Source organism: Artibeus jamaicensis, unplaced genomic scaffold (genome assembly GCF_021234435.1).
Source record: "Artibeus jamaicensis isolate MK-2021 breed Jamaican fruit bat unplaced genomic scaffold, CSHL_Jam_final contig_76, whole genome shotgun sequence".
In the NCBI taxonomy this organism is placed as follows: domain Eukaryota; kingdom Metazoa; phylum Chordata; class Mammalia; order Chiroptera; family Phyllostomidae; genus Artibeus; species Artibeus jamaicensis.
In genome coordinates this window covers 26058767-26064927 of record NW_026521954.1, presented here as the reverse complement: position 1 = coordinate 26064927, position 6161 = coordinate 26058767, and the positions used below count along the sequence as shown (strand labels likewise).

The 6161-nt window shown below is 60.4% G+C and overlaps 1 pseudogene; it reads left to right on the top strand.

Moving 5' to 3' along the window:
• Window positions 1-1091: 1091 nt before the first annotated feature.
• On the top strand, window positions 1092-1186 carry LOC119035614 (uncharacterized; annotated as a pseudogene).
• Window positions 1187-6161: the final 4975 nt, after the last annotated feature.

Below are 6161 nucleotides of genomic sequence, written 5' to 3'. Positions count from 1 at the left end.
GGGCCGAGGACCAGGAAGCCTGGGGATCGGGAAGGCTGGGCTGGGCTCCCGGCAGAAATGCTCTGAGACTTGGCACCTACGTCCCGATGTCTCGGCTCTGAGGCTGGAGAGAGAATTACGGGAGGCGGCGGGTGTCTCGGACAGCCTGCGCCCCCACCGAGTGTGACCAGGCCTCACGTTAAAAAATAAATAAATGAGCCCTGGCTGGTGTGGCTCAGTGGACTGAGCGCCAGCCTGCGAACCTGAAGGTTGCTGGTTCAATTCCGAACGGGGCGCATGCCTGGGTTGCGGGCCAGGTCCCCGGTTGGGGATGTAAGAGAGGATGTCTCTCTCACACATCAATGTTTCTCTCGAGAAGGGTCCCAGCGGGGCCTGACACCCACCCCCCAGACTGTCAGACTGTTCACATGCGTGTGGTTCCTGGCATAGCCGGGTCGTGACTGCCATCTTGCTGCGGCTTCCTATCTGCCCTCCTCTCTTGCCTCCTTTGAACGAATCCTGTTTTTATTACTACCTCATTCCCCTCTGCTGACTTATTATCGTTACACACACTGTTCACTTATTCCGAGATGACACAAGTGGTTTTCTTAACCGCTGGCCAGTGACGTTGGAGCCCAGGGCACCTGAACGCCGCTTCCCCCTCCCTCCTGTGCCCTTATTCACACGTGTGCTTGTGATAACGCACAGTCAGGACCACCGATACTCACGGACCTTCCTTTACTCTTTCCTTCTTCCTGCATTTCTGTGCCGTGGCCACAGTATTGTCCTGTGTCTGCTGTATCTGTTTTAGTTTTTATTTTGTATGCAAGGACACCGGGGACCGAGAGCAACAGCTTTTGTTTGTCTAAAAGGGTATCTCACTTGCCCTGCCCAGTGTGGCTCAGTGGGTTGGGCGTCATCCTGTGAACCAAAAGGCTGCCAGTTCGATTCCCGGTCAGGGCACATGCCTGGGGTGCAGGCCAGGTCCCCAGTTGGGGGCATCCGAGAGGCAACCAATCAAAGTTACTCTTGCGCATCAGTGTTTCTGTCCTCTCCTCCTCCCTCCCCCCTCTCTAAAATAAATAAGTGAAACATTAAAAAACAAATTAAAGATCCTTTTGTAGCTTGTAAGCATGACGACTGGGTGTTCACACACTTGTGGGACACGTGCCTCCCACAAACCTGTCTGCACATTACCCGTCTGACATGGAAAAGTAAAGTAAATGAAAATGTAATTCACTCTAATTTTTCATTTTAAAGGGCATTCGGGGTGTAAAACGCGAGGTTGCGGGTAATTCTCCCTCCGGCCGCCAGGGAGCCATGCCCCTCGGTCCGACTGTTTACCGGAGGGAAGGTGCGGGCTGCACTGTTCTCTCTCGGGAGTGTTAAAGATTTTCCTCTCAGCCCATGTTTTTCAGCAGTTTCACCACGATGTGTCTCACGTATTTTTAAAAAATCTCTCCTGCTTGCAGTTTGCAGAGCCTTTTGAATTTGTGCGTTTATGTCTGAAACCTATTTTGGAAAATTTTAAGTCGCTGTTTCTTCAGACTTTCTCCCATTTTCCCCCTTCTCCGTTTAGGCCCCTCTCACGACTGTATTTGAGATGTTTGGTGTGTCCGCACACCCTCCCGCCTTCCGTCCCCCGCCCGGGGGGCCCTGGTTGCGACACTCTCTGCCCACCCGCCTTCCATCTCGCAAGCCCCACCTTCTGTGGCATCTGCCCTGTTGTGAAACCCGCCCGTTGAGTTGTTGATTTTAGGTTTTCTCGTTTGATTTTTGTACTGATTCCAGTTTTCTGCTGAAATTCGAGTTCCCGCTTTTGGCAGACACTGCGCAGAAAACTGTAGTGGCTCCGGGTGACCCGTTTTCTACCGAGACAGTTCCTCACGTCCTGCCGGGCAGACCGAGGGTGGGGCCCATGCCCTCAGGATCAGACGTCGGGGGTCTGGGCCCTGCCCTTGTAAGGCCCAGCTCCCTGCTCCCCCAGTGCGGGCCTCCAGACCTTCGCCCGCAGCTTGCTGTGTCCCCAATCCCATCACCCTGCTGTGTGTCTGTCTCTTCATCCCCGAGAGACTGAGGAAAGCTGCGTTCCGTCTGTGGGGGCCTGAGCCTCCCCTCCCCTTCTCCCACGGAGCTTCAGGAGCCGGCAAGAATCTTGACGGACGGGGTCTGAGGTCTTGAAGCTCCTGCAGCCTCCAGCGTTGTCACAGCAGCCCTGCCACCACCAGGAGCCCCGCTGGGCCCTTTAGCCACCACGGCCCCCGCCGCAGCAGCTTTCCTCCCGGGACAAGCCCCTATCCTCAGGCTCCCGCCTCTGCCAGGACGGAACCCGCAAATGCCACAAAAGGCCGACTCGCCCTCTGCACCGACCCTGCCTCCTGGTCCTGTTGCCGCTGCAGCACCCTGGTCGATGATTTCGTCCCTGGAGAATGCCTTGGTGTGCACAGGGTGGGAATTTTTACTCTTTCGTTTATTCGGAATACGATGCCCGGATCAGGACCAGGCATGCCACAGGGGCAAGTGACTTGAAGACTGTTAATGCTCTTTAACAGATTGGCGATGCTGGGCCCACTCCATATACAACGCACACATCTAAGGCCACATTGGCAGGGGCTGGAGTTGGGACAACACATCTTTTTTGGGGGACAGGACAATTCCACCCACAGCGGAGGCGACATGGCTGTTAGCCCTTTGCTGTCTCTCCTGCCTTCCCAGCCCTGCGCTCCCACAGGCGGGCTCCATTTGACGTCTGTGTGGCTCGGGCCAGCTCGCGTTTGCTTCCTGGGTTGTTGATGCCCAGGGAGCACCATCCTGCACCCCGGGCCTGCCCTCCCCACCAGGATGAAGCTGCTGAGGGGTCTGGTGGTGAGGGGCAGGTGCACGGACAGAACGAGGGGGGGCGAGTGCTGATGGGGGCCGAAGCTCCCCATTTGGGGCAGGTGAACACCCCCTACAGACACATTGAAGTTCCAGCACAGGGAAGCAGAGTCCGGAAGCAGGAACAGAAATTCTGGGAGACCCGGGGGTGGGGGGTGGGGGGAGCAGCAGCCCAGGGAGCCTGCTCATCTCTACAGGGGGAGGTAGGTGGGGGGGGGGGGGGGGGAGGTAGGTGGGGGGGGGGGGGGGGGAGGCGTGGGCAAGCCCCCGAGACAGGCCCGGGAGACAGGCCCAAGGGAGGTCAGATCCCAGAGGGGCCACATGCAGCTCTGACGGGGAGGAAACTGCGCCTCCAGGGGGCCCAGACAACCCCAATGAGCAAAGCATGGAGGGCCGGGAGCTTGCGCTGCCCGAGCCACAGGCTGAGGGGCGGCCTCGGGAGGGGCGGGTATTGATTTGCTGTGGCTGCGGCAGGAGTGATGGACGAACCTCCGGGTCCCTCGGCGCGCAGGCCCAGCGCGCCCACAGGAGGCCACTGGCGCCAAAATCGTCTAGAAAGCCCATTGCAGACGGCGCAGGCAGTACGCACAGAGCGGCAATTACCGAGCCAGTCATTAATTAAATAAGACCTGCATTTTGCAGCCACGAGCGGGAGAGCCTGCTGCTCTCGTTTGTTCATTCGGCGCTTACCTGGCATCGGACATCCGGCGGAGGGAGACGTCGGCGGACTGCCGGCTCTGAGCCCCTGTTCTGCGTCTGGACTCTGCGCCTCCTGTGCCATGTGGTCCTGCCTGGGACAGCTCCCTGAGCCTCACTCCTCCCTGCTAGGCTGAGCCTCCTTGCTGGTGGCGGCAGCATAAACAGAGCAACACAGCGACAGCACGCAGCATAGGCCGGGTGGGCGCACCGAGGTCCCGGGTGGAGTAATCCGCCGCCCCAGTGGAAGTGCAAAGACCGGCCCGCAGGCGGGACCCAGAGAGGAAGCCCGCAGCAGCCTACTCGCAGGTTTGTCTGTGGGCGCTGCGCTGAGCCGAGAACCGGCCCTGGTCCGGGACTCGGGACTCGGTGGGTGAAGACGACGCCGTGCAGTGGGGAGACCGTGACACAGATACCAGCGAAACCCCCCGTTTCTGCAGCTCAGGCTGCCTTTGGTCAACCCTCCCCAAAACCCAGCACCAGTGGCGAGGGGATCTTCCTGCTCCTGTGGCTCAGGGACTCGGCCCAGGTCCAGAGCCTGCCCCCACTGCCTCCTGACCTGCCTGACGTGGAAGGACACAGCCACCCCTGCGGGCGCTCTGCCCCGTCTGGCTCCCCACCCCTTTGGCTCAAGTCCCGGCCTGTGGGCCCCTTTAAAGATCAGACCCACCTGTGAGGTGCTGAGCTGCTTCCTCGTCCTCAGGGACCGCACTCCCTGGGTGTCCTTCCCCTCCTACCCCCGTGGGCCTGTCTAAAATAAACAAAATCTTTATAAAAAACCCCAAAAGAACAAAAATAAAAAACTTGGAAAAGTCAAGGCACATGGAACTCCTAAACGCAGTGTCTGCAGGTAAGATGGTCGGCGCTGAGAGCCCTGGAGAAGTTGGTTACGTGTCGGCGTGCTGCTGCGTCTGATTCCCTGACATGGCCCACACCAAGCGTGAGCCAACTCAAATGGGATTTCTGCCAGGGTTGCGGGGTACAGCACCAAGCTGGCCCTGGCGTGCGGTGGACACTCAGGTGGGCGGCTTGCGTGGGCCTTCCCTACTGTTGGAGGGACAAGAACAAGCCATGAGTGAACAAGGACAGGTGAGCCGGTCATTTATGCCGCATGTGGAGAGCAGGGCAGGTCAGGAGTGGCCGTCTCTGAGGAGGGTCCCCTGCACTCCTAGGAGGCTGGCTGGGCACCCATCCTGAGCTCGAGCCACAAGATGCAAGCTCAGAGCTCAGGCCTCTGGGAGTAGCCCCCACATCTGAGCACGGCCCCTCCTACGTCGAGGCTCCTGAGCTTCCGCCCCAGCGGTGCCCAGGCCCGGTGGCAGGTGGGCCCTCTGTGGCCTGTCTGCCTCACTTGCGCCACCATGGCCAAGGGGCTGGGGGCAGCGGCTCTGGAGCCAGCCGGACACCTGGGTTTAAGACCCACTTTCTGGGAGAACTTGGACAACGGTACAACCTGCCTTCGGCCTGATTTTTGTCGACTGAAAACAGGGGTGACCCCCAGGACAGTGGGGACCATGAGTCTGTGTGTGCAGAGTTCCCTGCGCAGCGCAGGGCTCACAGCAGCCCGGCGGGTGTGACTGAGTGAGCCCGTGAAAGAGGCTCCTTGGCCCCCAGCTGCGGATCGGAGGGGCTGGGAGCCGCCCTCCCCCCTCCTGGCAGGCCAGCCCACTGTCTCGAAGGCAGGCAGGCAGTGGGGGGACCGGGGCGGGGGCGGCACAAAGCCTCTCGGCTCACACCTGATTAGTGCGGGCTGACCGCCCTCCCCGAGCACCATTATAGCAATTAGGCGCTCGGCGCTCCCCGAGCACACTCACAGCGCTGCACGGGGGAGGCGGCGGTCGGCAGTCTCGCCAGCCTGGAGCCCCCGACTCATCTGGGCCCGAGGGTGAGCACGGATCCAGTCAGGGGGGCACTTGGCATTGCGCTGCAGCCCGGGGGCTGTGGTGGAGGCGGAGGACGGCGGGGAAGGTGCTGGCGGGCCGCGCGGCCCAGTCCAGGGAGTCTGCAGACGCTGCCCCACGTGCACCCTGGGCGTGTCTGGTCCCCAGGCAGCCCCGGGAGGCCCCGCGGCCGAGGGCTGAGACGGCAGGAGTGCACTGGCTCAGGCCTGGAGACTGCAGTCTGGGACCCGAGGCCTCTCTCCCTGGCGTGTGGACAGCCTTCTTCTCTGTGTCCTCACATGGCCTCTGTGTGTGTCTGTGTCTCGTGTCCTCTCTTATAGGGACTCTGTCATACTGGATCAGGGCCACCCTAATGACCTCATTCACCTTAGTCACCGGTTTAAAGACCTCATTTCCATATAATTACATTCTGAGGCCTTGAGCGGGAGAGCTTCAACTTGTGGATTTGGGGGGTACATGATTCGCTGTGCAACGCCCATCTTACTGTGCCCCCCAGGTGACATGTAGGGGGCTGAGGTTTGGCCTCTGGCTTTGGGCCTGGCACCGGGACACCTCCCAGGCCACACAGCAGGGGCATCGAGGGGAGTGGCTCTGAGGCCGACGATGGCCCTGCCTGGGGGTCCTGGCACCCTGAGCTGGTCTGGGAGACTCCTGGGTGTCTCAGAGGAGCTGGTCACTCAGGGCGCCCTGACCATGGTCTCCTGCACC